At 44.0% G+C, this 18,131-nt stretch overlaps 1 protein-coding gene across 2 annotated transcripts in view; it reads right to left on the reverse strand.

Moving 5' to 3' along the window:
- Positions 1–16,411, reverse strand: part of LOC123520741 (knirps-related protein-like) — a 104,051-nt gene extending 87,640 nt beyond the window's left edge. The window contains exon 1 of one of the 2 annotated variants that reach the window (XM_045283305.1): positions 16,394–16,411. The gene's annotated coding sequence lies outside the window, so the exon portion shown is untranslated. The remainder of the gene's footprint in view (positions 1–16,393) is intronic. The other variant, XM_045283303.1, reaches the window with a different exon arrangement.
- Positions 16,412–18,131: the final 1,720 nt, after the last annotated feature.

The following is an 18,131-nucleotide window of genomic DNA, read 5'->3' on the forward strand; positions in this document are numbered from 1 at the left end:
GTGTGTGTGTGTGTGTGTGTGTGTGTGTGTGTGTGTGTGTGTGTGTGAAGTTTCTGTTTTACACCTCCTCTCTCTCTCTCTCTCTCTCTCTCTCTCTCTCTCTCTCTCTCTCTCTCTCTCTCTCTCTCTCGCTCTCCGTCACTCAGTCACTCACTCACTTTCAGAATAAAATCAACCCCATTACCATATTACAAACATCACCACTACCACCACCACCACCACCACCACCACCACCACCACCATCAGCTCGCCTCTTCTCTTACTTTACTGCCTTTTCCCTCGACCCTTCCATTCTACCCGCGTATTCTTAACCCTTCCAAGCGTAACCCTTCCGTAACCCTTCCTGTCTTCGTCTAATTCTCTTTACCCATCCGTCCGTTCCTCTCCTTATCCCCTCAAGCGACAATCATAACCCGTTCCTCGGCCTACAATAAAACGATACACGGAGCAGTAGCGATAAAAAAAAAGAACAGTAGGCCTTCGGGGTGCCTCTGAGGTGCCGGCGTAAAAGGCACCCAAAAAAATAAAGGAATCCACGGCTGCTGCATTTCCGCATTGTCGTCCTGGTGATGGTTGGGAGATAAAAGGCTCAGAGACAGACAGACAGACAGAGAGAGAGAGAGAGAGAGAGAGAGAGAGAGAGAGAGAGAGAGAGAGAGAGAGAGAGAGAGAGAGAGAGAGAGAGAGAGAGAGAGAGAGAGAGAGAGAGAGAGAGAGAGAGAGAGAATAGGACTGTGTGAGGAAGTTAGGGTGAAGGAAGCTTGAAGGACATTCTTGGATGCAGGAGGCAGGCTGACTGTCTAGAGAGGTAACGGTGGAAAGGTTGATAGGCTGAAGGAGGCAGGCAGGCTGAGGCAGGTAGGTAGTGAGGCAGGACGAGGTGGGAAGGCTAATTTGGGCAGTCAACGAGAACCGAAAGGAAACTAAAGAGCTAATTCGTATCTCCAGTACTATGTCTTTGTGTGGTGTACGTGTTTCAAGCGTTTGTCTTTATGGTGTGTGTGTGTGTGTGTGTGTGTGTGTGTGTGTGTGTGTGTGTGTGTGTGTGTGTGTGTGTGTGTGTGTGTGTGTGTGTGCGTGCGTGCGCAGGATGCTTCCACTTCCTTGTGTTTCGTGCCATTCAGATGCAGTGTCCGCCGGGTCCTTCTTTGCAGGCAGCGGACGCACTCTGCCCTCATTTGCAGTCCCGGAGTGGCCCTCGCCAAGCGTTTCTTTCGTGCACGACAGGTTCCTTTCGTATACAAGACGCTCCGTCCCTCTTAAACTGTTCCATTTATGCTTATATTCGTCTCAGTATCTTCCAACCGCCGGCAATGCAATTTACCAATAATAATGAGGCTTATCACCATCATTACTGCCTCTAATGCTTATACTTCGTCCTTACACGTCCTTACTTCTACATCTTTACGACTGCCATTAACAAGGGATTACAAGTGCAAACACCATCGAGGCTTCGGGGAACAACTTGATCAACATTGTTATTACCGCCACCGCATCGAATGTTACTAAAACGACGGGACGCCTTTCACTGCTTACTGAACACTTGAACATAGACAAGAATAATGAAAAAAAGAAAACCTGAAAAAAGAAGGAGGAATGAAAGGATGGAGATGGCAGAAAATGTGAAGCTGGGAGAGACCACATGCATCCCTCACCCTCGTCACACACCTCACTGGGTTTGTTCAGAGTTATTACGGCCACCTCTCCCTCTGCTCCAGGGAGATGAAGTAGCTATGTACCTGATGGAGCGCTTGTGTTGCAGGGATGCTCTTTACGTACAGCAGACGACTGTGCTGGTGACGCTTATGAGGTACAGAGAGTAAAGGAGGGGAAGCAGCATCCGGGTAAGGAAGGACAAAGTAGATACTAATGACAGTGCTACTACATACACAAAGAAAATTGGTAATGTTAAGTTAGGTTTCAATCGAAAGAGGTTAACTCCCATCAGTACCATTACACGTTTTTTATGTTCATTCTGCTTGCTATTTGATGATTCTATACAGCTTCAGAAACTTACGTGGTGATTAAAAGAATGAAGATTGTGGCCAAAAATCTTCTGACCTCAATAGACCCTCCCTAATGTCAATAGAATCGTCTAATCATACCCAAAACTCAAGGTAAATATACATCCCAATACTGAAGGGGTTAAGCGCTGAAAGATAGACGTTGATGTTTGTAAAGGTGTACGTGTCGGTGATGATTTATTCTTTGATTAATTAATGATGATGGAAAAATACGTCTGGAAATGAAAATAAAAAAAAAAAACATACCGGGGAAGAAAAGTAGAAATGTGAAAATAAACATCAACAGGTTTAAATGTTCCGAAGAAAATATGAAAATAGTGAAGAATTATGACTGGCCATTCATTCACTGGTACAACGCAACACCAAGAACATGAAAAAGAAACGAATAGCATTAAGAGATACGAAGAAGACTGCAGGTTGAATATATTAACAACTTATGAAAGAAACACATTAAAAAGTTTAAAAAGAACAGCACATACCAATGAAAGAAGACAGTTAATAAAGGAAGAGTATTATGTAGCCGGTGTCAGAGAAGTGAACTGAATTAAGGCTGAGAGTGAGAGAGAGGAGGAGCAGAGGGAAAGGCGAGGCAGGAAACAGAAGGTCAGAGAGGCCACGCCAGGTGAGGAATGGGCATACAGGAGTCAGGTATTGGTGATTTAATGGAATGGGTCGCTCCCTCACCTTGCCTTACATTACCTACCCTCCTCTCTCTCTCTCTCTCTCTCTCTCTCTCTCTCTCTCTGTGTGTGTGTGTGTGTGTGTGTGTGTGTGTGTGTGTGTGTGTGTGTGTGTGTGTGTGTGTGTGTGTGTGTGTGTGTGTGTGTGGAGGGACAGTGAGAAAAGCTTGGAGGGACTCAGCGGAACACAAAACATCATTGTGAGCTGCGGAATGTTGACATTAATATTTTGTCATCGAGTCCTTAGAGACGAGAGGTAGAAAGGGAGGGTGAGAGAGAAGGAGGACCGAGGAGAGGGTGGGAGGGATGGGCGGTGTGTGAGATGGGGCTATGGGAAGGGAAGGGAAGGGGAAAAAAAGGTAACGATGAGGTAGAGGCAGTGATGAGGGTGGTGGTGGTGATAGTGGTGGTGGTGGTGGTGTTTAAGGAGTACAATAGGATAAACATGAGGGGAAGAAAGATATTCATATGATAAACTTATGTGAATCAAACTATGTATTCATTATGCTATCATAGTCCTGTGTATACGTACAGCTGTATGTGCATAATCTTGGTATGTGTATATTCTTATGTATGCATATTCCCCTGAAGCTACGGGCAATATTAGTCCGCGATGCTGGAAAAAGATATGAAACAATTGCTAAAGGAATGGGTGAGTCAAAATTATGTTAACACTAGTATGAGAAGACAAACGAGGAAATACTGCAGCAAATAGGAATGCAAAGATAAATAATAGAGACAATCAGGAAAAGACAGTTACGCTTCGTTGGACACGTCATGAAGAAAGAACAACTAGAACACACGCGCCTATAACGAGAAAAATAGAAGGGAGGAGGGCAAGAGGAAGACCACGCAGGAAATATTCTGATGGGCTAACAACATCTGTAAGGAAAAATAAGAACTCCCAACACACGTGCCTAGCAGGAACAATAGAAGGAAGGAGGGCAAGAGAGAGACCACGCAGGAGATATACTGATGGGCTAACGACATCTGTAAGAGAAGAAATAACAACTCCCGACATGTTAAGAAAAGCCATGTGCAGGCAAGAATGGAGCTTCAGGGATTCGGCAGGCCCGGTAAAGTAATATGAGAGAAAATTAAAACTGTTAACATAATTTTGACTCATCCTCTCATGCTAACATTACCACAATTTTGACTCACCCTGTATATAAAAATAGAACATCAATGAGGTTAACTGTTGGGAAGACTGCCTGGGTCGTAAAGAATGCTGATGAACTGTGCGTTTATCAAAAATGACGAAATTATGTTGCTTGGATAAAAATCAACAAGGAAAGAGTAAACAGACGAAATAAAATAAAAAAAAAAATCGAAGAGATTCAAGTGTCTGAAAAACCGAATAAGGATACTGAAGAATTAAGACGAACAGCGGATTAATCACACATAATGGAAGCGTGGCCGGGGAATATACACACCCCAGAGAAAAGTATGAAGCAATAAAGAAGAAGTGTATGTGCGTATGTGACTTCAATATCCGCTTTGCCACTGACTGTATAGAAATATGTGTCGTAGCGTAACTCAACCTGTACGTGGGCAATGCTCCTGAAGGTACAGTACGTATGTGTGAGTGTACGTGATTTAAGTGTGTCGTGTAAGTACTTAAAGTGTCTGTTGGAGTTGCAAATCACTTAATCCCTTCAGTATTGAGACCTTGAGTTTTTTTTTTTATGATTAGACGATTTTATTTGCATTAGGAAGAGTCTATGGAGGTCAGAAGGTTAATGGTCAGAGTTTTCACATATTCTAATCCCCCTACATGTGTTTCTGAAGCTTTATAAAATCACCAAATAGTAACGAGAATGAATATGAAAACGTGTCATGGTACCGTTGGAGTTATGCAGATCACTTAATAGAACAGCGCATAAAGAAGGAGCAAATCGCCTCAACATATCAATGGCGGAACAGGATCGTTAGCGTGCAATAAATTTCAATAAATGCAAATAGATACGCAATAAACATCACATTCATCACCTGCACTACTTATTAACCACCCACGTAAAGGAGGAGCCGCTGTACCCTCTTCTCCCTCTCCCCCCCACACCACTCATACCTACACCCTTCCCGTCTCCCTTCCCTTCCCTTCTTCAGTCTTATTACACCTCCACCACCCCCTAGACCACCATCACCGCTACCAACTTAACTATCACCACCACCGCTACCACCACTACCGGTACCGCCACCGCCGCCACCAGCACCACCGTCGCTACTATCACGATCTCTACTACCACCATTACCACCAATATTACCACCTCCACCACCGCCTTTTCCTGCCTCCACTACTGCCGCCACCATATATATACCATCACAATTACATCTACTACATCTACAACTACTATTACCACTTCCACTATCCAATTTTACCACCATTGTCATCACTTTCACAGCCACCATCATCACCACCACCTTTATTAGCATGACTACCACCACCACCGCCATTATCACCACCACCACCTTCACTACCATTACTCCTACTGTTGCTTCCCTCTGCGGCGGGAAGGCGGCCTGACCACACACACTCCGTGGCTGGGCTGGAGGAACACTGCCGCTGTATTCCGTGCATGTCTTAAAAGGCGATTAAAAGGGACGGGGTGAGAGGACTAGGAATCTTCACCTCTGTGTTTTTTCGTTATATTTCTTATTCCTGCAGTGACACAAGGCGTGACTCTGTTCCTTCTCTTTCTTGTATATAGAGATAGTACATGTTCCATACACCTTGCTATACTGCTGTCGTGCTACCATTACTATGCACGAAGATAAGAATATATACCGTCCTAAACTTGTCGACATGTCACCTCAGATACTTTTAACAGGCTGTAGTGGAGGTCAATGTATATTTCAAGGCTCATCCAAGATTCTGTTGAGATAATATCCATAAGGGAACACATCCATGAGAACCTGACTTTTCAAATGATAGCTAGGAGAGCATAAAATATTTAAAAAATGCAGCCTAAGGAGTGTTTGAGTCTATTTCAGCCTGGTACATAGATAGGGACTTGCTACCCCCTTTGTTACCTTTACTGGGCGATGAGGTACCGGAAAGATAGCTTTTTGGTCTTGGTTAGGCCCGTATCACCACTGTTTTCCATGGCCATAGAGATGACTGGCCGGGTTTTCAAGACTGTTTCTCCAGTTAATAGTGCAGAAATTTTTTCAATCTGTTTCTAGAAAAGTAAAAACACCTTAAAAACTAGTGTGAATTTCAATAAAGCCTTTTGAAATAGTGCAGGTAAAGCACAGAAGTGTTTGAGAATAAGAGCCTTAGTCTCTCGCTGGTAAACATATGGGTAAGCATATCGTTTGTCATATCACTTTAGCACTACCGCAGCCGCCATCATCACTACCCACAGCTCGAAGGAATCAACACTACCAGTAGAAGCAGAAAATAGTTTTAAATAGGGCTTTAAACGCCGATCTCCGTGATTAATGACCCAAGTGCATATTGCAATAGCAGGATATACAACATTTATATGCCTTGGTTTACTGCACGTCCTGCCATGGTTTTTAAAAGAAATGACACTATATAATTGATGTTTTATGGCATCAGAGCTAGACCTTGAACTAGGAGCGTGACCTTGCAAGCTCTTCACTGCGACAAGACTCCCTCGTATTAATTTTACTCTGATGAATCACTTACGGCGCCTTGAATATTTACCGTCAAATGAAAGGAAATAAATGGGTCCTCTGACCAAATCGATAGATGATAATATCTTCGCTCACATGACTGTTAAGAAATGCAAAATAAGTAAGCTTTACGTATCTGTGCAGGATATCTAACACGTTAGGATTGTAAAGCTATTTCCATGGTTATTGCTCTTCTCAGTTTGCCAGCTGCTTATATTCTCCTCCTCCCGCTGATTCTCAATACTTCCCTTACATGTATACTTTGCCTTCTTTATAATTCCCTATACTATTATTTCTTTCTACCACTGCTTCCTTATAATGTCATTCCTCCTACCATAACTTTCCTCATTTCCTATTTTGATATCCTCCAAACATTACGTGGCTGGCAATGTCCTTCCTTCAGCAGCCATTTCTCTCAGGTCTGACACTATATATTACCACAGCGGAGACACCAAGGCCACCATCCCTTTGTCCGAGGCTGTGCGAACTCTCCACAGATGCTGGGATGGTGTGAGGGTCACGTGTGGATTATTTTTTGGAGACGTGGGTTATCTGGTTGATATCACCTCATACAACTTCACAAGGCTATCTGTGCATCGGCGGGCGCTGTTGTGGCCAATGGTTCCCTGAGGCAGACCCCATGCATGTGGTTTCAGTGCGAAGCCTCGGTGGTTATGAGGCAATGGCATGGATGGTTATCGTTGGTATATTCGACTGATACTAATCGATTATTGCTGGCCAGACAACATAACCAACCACCAGGTACCAGTATTTGCTGATAGGCCTGAGCAAGAACCTTCATCATCACCTGTGTCTGCCGTGATCACAGTCATCCCCCTCCACGTTAACTGTTTCTAAAGTCGCCCGCCACTGCTTGGGCTTTCCCATCACGTCCATAGGGCAGATCCTGCTCGCTGCTTTAGCAATGTTTATTCATTACAGGCCAAGCACACGGACCCGAAACCCTTGGGATCTTAGCGCATTTAAAAGTCCCAAAATCAGTAAAACACATCTCGAAGACTCAAGATTATAGCACATTTGAAAAGCTTAAGATTATAGCACACCTACAAACACTGGAGTGTGAATCACCAGGAGGAAATAATGTGTTGAGCATAATGATGACTTCAGTGATTTCCACAGCACTCAATGGCGCACTGTGGAAACATAAAACCCTGCGAAAGATGAAGGAAAAAAAACGAACAATAGAGAGGAATACAATGAAGTAAACACTAAAGAAAGAAAACAAAGTGTGTGGTTTACTATTACTTCTTTTTTCTTCATCTTGGAGTTTGGTGCATGGTGGCGGAATGTAAGCGTCACCTCCGATTGCTTTTATTCCTTACATCTTCCTCTGTGACTCTCATCTCTTACAGTTCTACAGCAATTTACCGCCTCCATCTCACTCTCTATCTTTCCCTCTCCTTCGCATGTGGCTTACTTCCATCCAAATACAATAAAAAAAAAATACTTATTATTTTTATACCCCTTCAGACATATAATATTTTAGCTTCAATGTTTTTTTACATATCTTAAAACAAATTATTTTCTAACACATCTAGACTAGTTAACTTCTCAGATTCTGTGTTGCCATACTTTAACCCCTTCAGTTTTCATATTCATTCTACTTATTATTGGCGCTTTTATAGAGCTTCAAAAACTTATGTGGTAGATTAAAATAGTGAAGACTCTAGCCATTAATCTTCTGACCTCCATAGACCCTTCCTAATGCAAATAAAATCATCTAATCAAACACAAATATCAAGTGAAAATGCACCCTCAAAAAATGGCTCCTAGTCTAGCTTATTGATTATATAATTGATTTTAGGTGAATAATACTTGTTTTCTGTTGATCCACACTCTGATCACGAGGAGAGACTACAGTTTTCCTCAAGGTCTGACAACTCACGCATTCCCTGGAAACCATTCAGACTGAGACACGGGAGCCACTTTAGAGTAGAAAGACTATAGCAATGAAGGAGTTAGTTAATACACACAGTTAATATTCACAAGGCCGTATCTCCAGACGTTCCCGTACAGTTAACATTGGGTTCCCTACGTGGTAATGTCTATAATAAGGCTTCTCTCCTGACCTGCTGTTTCACTCTTCCTTCCTCGCCTTCCCTTCATCCCATTACCAAACGAGCGCATCCTCCTCGCATAAATCACGGTATGGTCTACTCTCTCTCTCTCTCTCTCTCTCTCTCTCTCTCTCTCTCTCTCTCTCTCTCTCTCAGGGGCCGCGTGTGCCAGCCGCTGGACAATACAGTGTTGACAAAGGTGGTAAGAGGAGCAAAGAGGAACTGATCTGAATGGACTCGCTAAAAGGAAGAGAGAGAGAGAGAGAGAGAGAGAGAGAGAGAGAGAGAGAGAGAGAGAGAGAGAGAGAGAGAGAGAGAGAGAGAGAGAGAGAGAGAGATTATAGAATTGTGATATTTCGGCAATTTTCTTGTTTTTTTTATAATAATGCTGTTTTTTTTATTTTTTACTTTTATTGATCTTTTTTATCTGTGCAATTTCTCGGCGTAGTTTCTTAAGAGGCTATAAATAAAGAAAACCTGTGGATCTCTCTCTCTCTCTCTCTCTCTCTCTCTCTCTCTCTCTCTCTCTCTCTCTCTCTCTCTCTCTCTCTCCATTTACTTTGAAATACGAGAGTAAATTGAACAACCGTAAACAATGTCGAACAAAACCTGAGTGTAAATATTTTCGAGAGGCGGCCTGGAGCTGTCTAGGCCTATTTAAGGGAAGCCTATGAGAAGTGGAGCCGCCGGTTGCCTTCTTTTCAGGTTGGAATGAATTATGGGCTAAGAAAGACAGATTTCCCCCTTTCTTTCCCTCCCTAAATCCTCCTCCCTCCCTCCCTCCCTCCCACCCTCCCTTCTTCCCTCCCTTCCTTCACACCCCTTTTCCATCTCCTACCTGACCCTCACTGACTCCTTCCCCTCCTCTTCCCTCTCTTCTTCCTCCTCCTGCTGTTTATTACCCTTGTATTTCCCTTTTCTTTACGCCCCATATTGTCTTAATATTTCTCTATCATCCTTATTCATATCCTGAAAAACTGGCTGCCCTCTGCATATATCCCTCCCATCCCTATTCTTCCTCACAGATCCTCCCATACCTTCCCTTATCCTCTATTTTTTTCAGCCGTGCTACCTCCATATCACCTCCCTGGTCCCCCATCCTGTTCTCTGCCCCGTTAGTTCTGCCATTCCCTGCCTGCCTCTCCCCATACCCTTCCGTCCCCTCACCTGGTGCTCTCCCCCACACCTCTGTCCCCCGCCACCGGTGTTCCAGTCTTCAGCGGGCGATTTATGACTCCCCTTGTAAGTCTGTTATTTATTGGGTGAGTGTTCCTGTGCCTTCCTTACATTCCCGTCTCCCTCCCTCTGCCTCTCTGCCTCTCTGCCTCTCGCTGTCTCTTTGCCTCTCTCTCTCTCTCTCTCTCTCTCTCTCTCTCTCTCTCTCTCTCTCTCTCTCTCTCTCTCTCTCTCTCACGCACACAACTACACACACACACACACACACACACACGCACACACACACACACACACACACACACACACACACACACACACACAAACACACAGTCAACACAACTTCCTCGTACATGAAACACGAGACCAAAATAATAAAGACATCAACACACACACACACCTACACACACACACACACACACACACACACACACACACACACACACTAAGAAAAACAAATAAAACGAAACAAAACAGTAACATCAACAACAACAATAACAACACACACACATATTCACACGTACACACAAATAAATAAATGAATAAATAAATAAATAAATAAATAAAAACAAGAGAAAAGGAGACTAAATAAATAAATAAATAAATAAATAAAAAAAGCAAACAAGAGAAAAGGAGAGACTAAAACAATAAATAAATAAATAAATAAATAAGTAAATAAATAAATAAATAAAAGGATAAACAACCACCACACACACACACACACACACACACACACACACACACACACACACACACACACACCAGTAAGTAGAACCACCCCACTACATCCTTTACATTATAACACCAAGCTCCCTGGATCGAGATTATTATTATTTTGCATCAGCAGTTTACCTTCTCGGGGGCAGCGGCGGCAGATGAGTTACGGAGGGGAACTAAAAGGGGTAGTGGCTTAATTACCTGGCGGGTGCTCGGGTCACCTGCTGCATCTATCTCCCGTTCAACGCTAGGGAGGGACAGAAGGGAAGGTGACACGTGGATGAATTATAGCGCGAGAAGGAACTGAGTGTGGGATGAAATATGGAAGGAAAATTGAGAGGAAGGCAGTGAGTGGGAGCAGTGAGGTAAGCTGAGATTGATACTACGTGGCAATAAATCGATGCAAGAAGTAAGATTGATGAGAGAAGAGAGAGAGAGGGAAAACATATGTACGGTAGAATTACTCATGTAGACTGTAAAACGAAGGAATTGGCTCTAAAATTGGGAAAGAAAATCGTAGGAGTGGTGTGAACTGGTAACGATGAATTGGATACTGAGAAGAAAGAAAGATGCATTATTAAAGTCTTCAGTACCAGGACGCGCTTTCATATTCATTCTGGTTACTATTCGATTTTATACAGTTTCAGAAACATATGTTGGAAATAGAACAGTAAAGATTCTGGACATTAATGTTTTGGTCCCATAGACCCTTCCTAATGCAAATAAAATCGTCTAATCATACCCAAAAATCATGGTAAAAACGCGTCCCAGTACTGAAGGAGTTAAACAAGCTATCTAGGAAACAAATAAGAGGGAAAACAAATGGAAATGGAAGTATGAAATTAAGTGTAGTCTCAAAAAAAAAATATATATATATATGTGGAAAAAAATTTAGGAAAGAAATTGATAGTTTGATTATAAGTGGTGGAGAAAAGAGAAAGGCGGATATAAATATGAAAAGTCTAAAATATGTAAACCGAATTAAGTGAACAGAAAGTAAAAGGAGTTAACAAATAAATATATGAAGAAAAATTTAGAAAAGGAGAGACTATGTGAAAAAGAAAGAAGGATTACAAAAGAAGAGTCGTACAAAAGCAAGCAGAACGAATGAAAACAAGTAATATAAGAAAAAGCAAGTGCAATGAGGTGGCAATGGAAATACTATAAAAATTTTAGGCAAGGAGGTGCGGTGATAACGGAGGTGATAGTGGAGGGAGGCAATGGATGGCGGTGGACGGATGGCGCAGTGGCTTAGTAGATGAAAGAAGCAGGAGGTTTGAATTCAGCCTTAATAAACGAATAAATGATAGAAAAAGCGACGGAAAACAAAATAATGGTTGAAATAAAGACAATGGAGACGAAGGAAAGGTTGAATAAGACAGACAAGCGTACTGACGAGTATTCAAAATTTTCTTTTCTACTTTTGCCAAGTGAAATTATATGCAATTTGCTGTAAGTTATTGTTTGAAAAATACTTTACCAAAACAAATTTCATTATCACTGAATAGTTTTGGATGGATAACTAGCCACTATTGTGCTTTAACGGAGAGTGGGTGGGGAGGGAGGTGTTTGTGAGCCCAGGGGGCAGAGAGGGGCGCAGGGAAAGCATCTAAGCAGAGGTCAAGAGGGAGGAAGTGTGGAGGTCACGGAAGGAGCAGGTCGCGCATGAGAAGGAGTTATTATGGACTTTAAAAATAAACAGACAAAATGATGGTAACCTCCAACGCCCCGCGGCCTGCACCATCACTCCGCGCTGACTGCAGGCGTGGGAAGGCCGCCGCTCAGGCAGCCGCTCGGACCGGCGCCAGGGCCGCGCCAGGAGGGAAAGTCAAAATGTAAACGACACACATGAAAATTCAGTGAGTTTGATGACCACGAAGTTTTTTCTCGACTTAAAGGTTGCGACACGCATGGATAATTAGTTATGAGAAGCAAATAGTCAATGTTCACCAGCGTCACCTCCTGTCATTGCCTTCTCCATTAAGTTCAGGCTAATTCGAACGACTCACGTTCTTTTCCCCCCTTCACTCACGTTACGTGTCAGTGGTCACTCGGTCGTTACGCAAAGCTGTACATTTTCTGGAAACTACTCAACTTTTAACAATTACTAATTCATTTACTTTCCTAACCTCACTCCAGAACACTGAGGCTCTGTTCCTGTCTTTCCTCTCACGCCAACTTCTCGCTCACCAATTAAGTGACAACTGGGTCGCGAGATAAGACCGTGTGCACTTGTTACAAATCATTCAACCTTTGGTATCTAAGACCCCTTCACCTCCCACATGCCATCCCAAGACAGTTACGCTCTGCCCCATCCTTCACGTCACCCTACCGTCGCCCTCGCTCGTGGAGCGGTAGCCGGGACACACAAGGGAATAAAACTGCATACCTATTATGAATTATTCTGCTTTTGACAACAAACAATTCCTCAACCTCCGTCACGCAGCTCCAAACTCTTCACGCTCTATTCTCGTCCTTCATCTCACGCTCCCACTGCTCGCTCATCCAGGAAGTGACAACCGGACCTGCGATTAAACCTGCACACTTGTTAGGAACGATTTAACCTTCGACAGGTGGCGTGCATCATGCCATACGATAATCATGCACGCCCCTGCTGCACGGTCCACCAATCACCACAGATCGGCATGCATGCGTGACGTCTAATCAAGTGAGGAGGAGGAGGAGAAGGAGTAAGATGAGGGTGTGTGTTCTGCAGGAAGCCTAACCCAAACTAACGAGGATTTGTATGCCACGGGAGCCGCACACGAGCAGCGAGGGGGAGGTGATGTCGTCGGTAAGCTTTTATCAAAACCAGAAAGGACAGAGACGTCGTTCTCATCACACTGGTTTATTCAAAGCGACGCCACTTTGAATACTGTTTCTAATTCAGCTTGACCCCAGAAGTAGTCCGGGCAGCAGCTTGTTTGGCGAGTTGGTGACCCTGTTGGCTTGCGGGGAGGGGAAGGAGGCAGGGCGGAGGGTGGAAGATGGCAGGGAAGAACAGGGAAACAAAGGAGAAATATTTGGAAGGGATGAGCGAGAGGAAATCGGAAACAAAAGCACGAGAAAGGAAGGCACAAAAAAGTAAGAAAAAAAATAAGAAGCGGGAAAGGATACGACTGGATGGAAGAGAAAAAAGACGAAGATAAGGAAAAAGAAGAGGAGGAAGAGGAAGAAGGATAGCAGATGGAAAAGGATGAATGCAAAAGGAATACAAAAATAAATCAAACGGTAACAAGTAAGGAAGCAGAAAGGCAAGGCGGGGCGGAAACATTCATGAACGTTTAATTGAGAAAGGTAGAGAAGGTGAGCGGCAAGAGAAATAAGAAAAATACTAGTCTGTTCTGTTGTATAATGGTAAAACAGAACGAAGAGGAGGAAAAGAATGAAGAGGAGGAGAAGGAGGGGGAAGAAGAAGAGGAGGAGGAGGAGGAGGAGGAGGAGGAGGAGGAGGATGAGGAGGAGGAGGAGGAGGAAGAAGACAAGGAGACAGAGGGTTGGGGTAACGAAGAGCAGAGGGAAGAGATTGGAGTCCCACATGCACGCTAGCTCGTCTCTTAATTGTAGCAGAGCGGACGCGTGTAGCCTCTCAAATAACCTGCACCAGTGTCACCACTTCCACCACCACCACTACCACCACCACACACACCACCACCATTACCACCACTACGACCACTGCAATCACCCTAGCCAACGCAGTGCAAGCGAGCGCAGGTGGCCTCCTCGCATAACCTTCTCATTACTAACACCGTCAGTAGCCACTAGGAACACGCCCTGGGCCTCGTATTACCCGTCCCGCCTCCTTCATTAACCTACAGGAGAGCAGCTCAGCCAGAGAGAGAGAGAGAGAGAGAGAGAGAGAGAGAGAGAGAGAGAGAGAGAGAGAAAGAGAGAGAGAGACGTAAGGTGAACATCTTTCTCTTCAATTCTCTCCCGTCCTTCACTTGTCCCATCACTCAGCCGTGGTCTGACTTAAATTTGCGCACCTCAGCCTCCATTAAAACAAAAAAGGTTCCACGGACTCTTATCTTGCCTCCAGACTTCGCTATCTCACTCAGGCCTCATTAGAAACTCAGCCTCCTCATTGCTAAAATACCTCGCGGCCCTTCCAGCCTAACTAAAAGCAGAGGCCTTGCGCTTGTGGTCCACTGTATACAGGTAATCTCTCCCTCTCCCTCTCTCTCCCTCTCTCTCTCTCTCTCTCTCTCTCTCTCTCTCTCTCTCTCTCTCTCGTTAACTTCCTCCTTCGTGCCCTCTTTACGAATCTGTTCCAGTGTCTCCGGGAAGCGACCGACACCCGCCTCACCTTGCCTGTTTTTACTTAGTCTCTATCACTGGAATGTTAATCATGGCGCGGGAGGAACTGGCTTGTTAAGGACAGCAGGGCAGGGACAGGGAGGTGGCTGTCTTTACCTGCTGGAGGGGGGAAGAAGGGAAGTGAGGGTGTTCCGCGGGCTTTACGAGATTAACTGATATGCTGTGTGTGTGTGTGTGTGTGTGTGTGTGTGTGTGTGTGTGTGTGTGTGTGTGTGTGTGTGTGTGTGTGTGTACGCTCGAGTGACATATATTCTCTCTCTCTCTCTCTCTCTCTCTCTCTCTCTCTCTCTCTCTCTCTCTCTCTCTCTCTCTCTCTCTCTCTCTCTGTGACAAAGCACACAGCATAACTCTGGCATTCCTTTATATATTACTGTCTATTACATCAATCATATGCTCGCTGGTAAAAAAATATTGTTACTGTCCTGTTTTTTCTGGTTTGGCTAATTCTCTCTCTCTCTCTCTCTCTCTCTCTCTCTCTCTCTCTCTCTCTCTCTCTGGCGCGTCATTTATTTAAGAAGAGCTTCCTTTTGCTACCTAGGTATTTAAGCTAATTATTACCTCTTTTGTTGAATCTCCTCCTCATATATAATTTCTAGTCTCCTTACTTCATCATTTTTTCTCTTTTCTCTTCATTTTTTTCTGATGCAATGCGGTATTCTATCATGAACGTTCTCTCTACGCTTTGGTAGAAATATTCCTTTAGCAATCCATCACCGCTCGCTACAAAAAAGTACCACCAGCATTATGAGACAAGACATGTAACCTAACCAAAGACACACTCGCAAAGAAGATAAAGAAGAGTCAGAAAAAAAAGAGAAGATAGTGAGGACGCCTTAGCATAAGAAACACAGGCAAGGTCGTAACAAACACGACGGCATGCCCACTAATCAGCAAACAATGTGTTCCGCCCAAACAACAGCGAATAAATCAACCAAAACTAGTAAACAGAAAGGAAACAAACTCGCGTGGTGCATTGCAAGCCCAACACGAGGCAAACAAAGCACTGAATCTCATCCCAGTCACTTCCAGCAGCCGGAAAACAACAGTCATCGCAGTGAGCCGGGTAACCAAGCACTCCAGATGCACGTCAGGACGGGGCCTAAGCCACCTGGTTTGTCCCGCGCGGCAACTGAGGTCTGGTGGTGCATGTCAACGCTCCTCATCAATATACAAGGGATGCCCCGCGAATTTTATAGCAAGCGAGTGTGCGAGTTGCCTTCCTAATTCTCTGGGGAAGGCAAGAGTGAGCCAGTTCCCAGAAGTGATCCAGTTTTTTAGAGCTTTGCTTCCATCGTGTTTGTTTTTTCTTTACGAGTTGGCTGAGTTAGGTACATGGTTCGCAAGGCAATGAAATGCTGGCAAGAATATTTTACACTCAGCTGCTTGTTATATTATTCTTTTATCATTTTCTTCCCTGTCCGCCTTGTGTGTTGCTGCGAGGTGGTGAAAGGTTGAGATTTGCTGACCCAAACAGACTATGGTTCGAATCCTTGTAAGGGAAGTGACTAACTCGCAGCCAAATCTGTCACACTACAGCTCCCCTCTCGAAACGCTAGGCAGGAGTGCCACACGCTCCACACTGCAGCGAGGCAGAGGTGCATCCTCTAGTCACGATGCATACTGGATTGATAAACAGTAGAAGAAAGGACATGATTGAACAGAAGACCAGAAAAAAAAGAGAGACCATCATTATTCTTTTCCCTATAGAGAAAATCAAACATTAATTTATAACTGATAGAAATTCACAACTCATAGTAACACTTACGTGCTTTTATTTCAAGTCTTCGGTGGCACGCACAAACGTCCCGTCCTCCATTCTGCACACAAAAAAGAAGACTAATTGAATGCATGTTGTTAAAGTAAATGACATGCTGAATTGTAATAAAGTGTTTAAATATTTTTTTCACTATATATTTAGTTGAAACGTCCAATTAGGTGCACTGACGTGTGTGTGTGTGTGTGTGTGTGTGTGTGTGTGTGTGTGTGTGTGTGTGTGTGTGTGTGTGTGTGTGTGTGTGTGTGTGTGTGTGTGTGTGTGTGTGTGTGTGTGTGTGTGTGTGTGTGTGTGTGTGTGTGTATATGTATATATATATATATATATATATATATATATATATATATATATATATATATATATATATATATATATAGAGAGAGAGAGAGAGAGAGAGAGAGAGAGAGAGAGAGAGAGAGAGAGAGAGAGAGAGAGAGAGAGAGAGAGAGAGAGAGAGAGAGAGAGAGAGAGAGAGAGAGAGAGAGAGAGAGAGAGAGAGAGAGAGAGAGAGAGAGAGAGAGAGAGAGAGAGAGAGAGAGAGAGAGAGAGAGAGAGAGAGAGAGAGAGAGAGAGAGAGAGAGTATTCTGCAATTACCTATGTACGTATATGATACACAAGAAAAATAATGTTGAGACAAAGGTTGTCTTCAGCTTATTTTGCCCACAAAGGCGGCTACATATAAGTATGTGTGTGTGTGTGTGTGTGTGTGTGTGTGTGTGTGTGTGTGTGTGTGTGTGTGTGTGTGTGTGTGTGTGTGTGTGTGTGTGTGTGTGTGTGTGAACTAGAAGATACTGGCTGACTGAGGTGGTCTGAGTGGCGGACACAGCGGCGGTCAAGCTATGGCCAGTGCCCCGTGGCCTGCAGCAAGCTAGTGGCCCCGGCATGGAGAGTGTTCCATAATTTACCGGGGGCAGCACCACCAACAATCCATCACCGTGACCGTCCCGCCATTACTCACCGCCCCACTGAGGTAACGAAGCCACCATTAAACGTGCCATTAATAGTGCCCGGCGCCGCCATCAACACACTATTCAGCACAGCGAGCCACCGTGAAGCGCCGCCATTACACTACTACCACCAGCTCCTCCAAACTGCCATTATCACGCCGTTAAGTCGCCAACATCACCATTAAATCTAACTTCATAAAGACTATGCATAATCATTACTCTCAACGGGGGAAAAATTAAATCTTAATATGATAACCTGATTTCTGAATGGATTTCTCGCCGTTTCCTCTCAGTGCTCAGTGTTTTTTGTGGCCCTTTTTTTTTTTTTATTTAATGTTGCCCCTGGTCAGTTTCCACTCTTACATAAAAGAAAGTGCATCAGGCGAGCAGTTACGGGAAAAGGGAAGGGGAAGGGACACAGATAAATGAATGAAGCAACACGGTAGACAATGAATGAACTCGGCTGAAGCATTAAGATCAAAAGGAGAACCGAAAGAGGAAAGCACACCATATTATGTTACAAATAATTAAAACTGTTGTTGATTAAAAAGATGCGCGCACACACCCACATCCACACACACACACACACACACACACACACACACACACACACACACACACACACACACAGAGAGAGAGAGAGAGAGAGAGAGAGAGAGAGAGAGAGAGAGAGAGAGAGAGAGAGAGAGAGAGAGAGAGAGAGAGAGAGAGAGAGAGAGAGAGAGAGAGAGAGAGAGAGAGAGAGAGAGAGAGAATTATGCAAGTACAAGAAAAATAGCTG

Source organism: Portunus trituberculatus, chromosome 47 (assembly GCF_017591435.1).
Source record: "Portunus trituberculatus isolate SZX2019 chromosome 47, ASM1759143v1, whole genome shotgun sequence".
NCBI lineage: Eukaryota > Metazoa > Arthropoda > Malacostraca > Decapoda > Portunidae > Portunus > Portunus trituberculatus.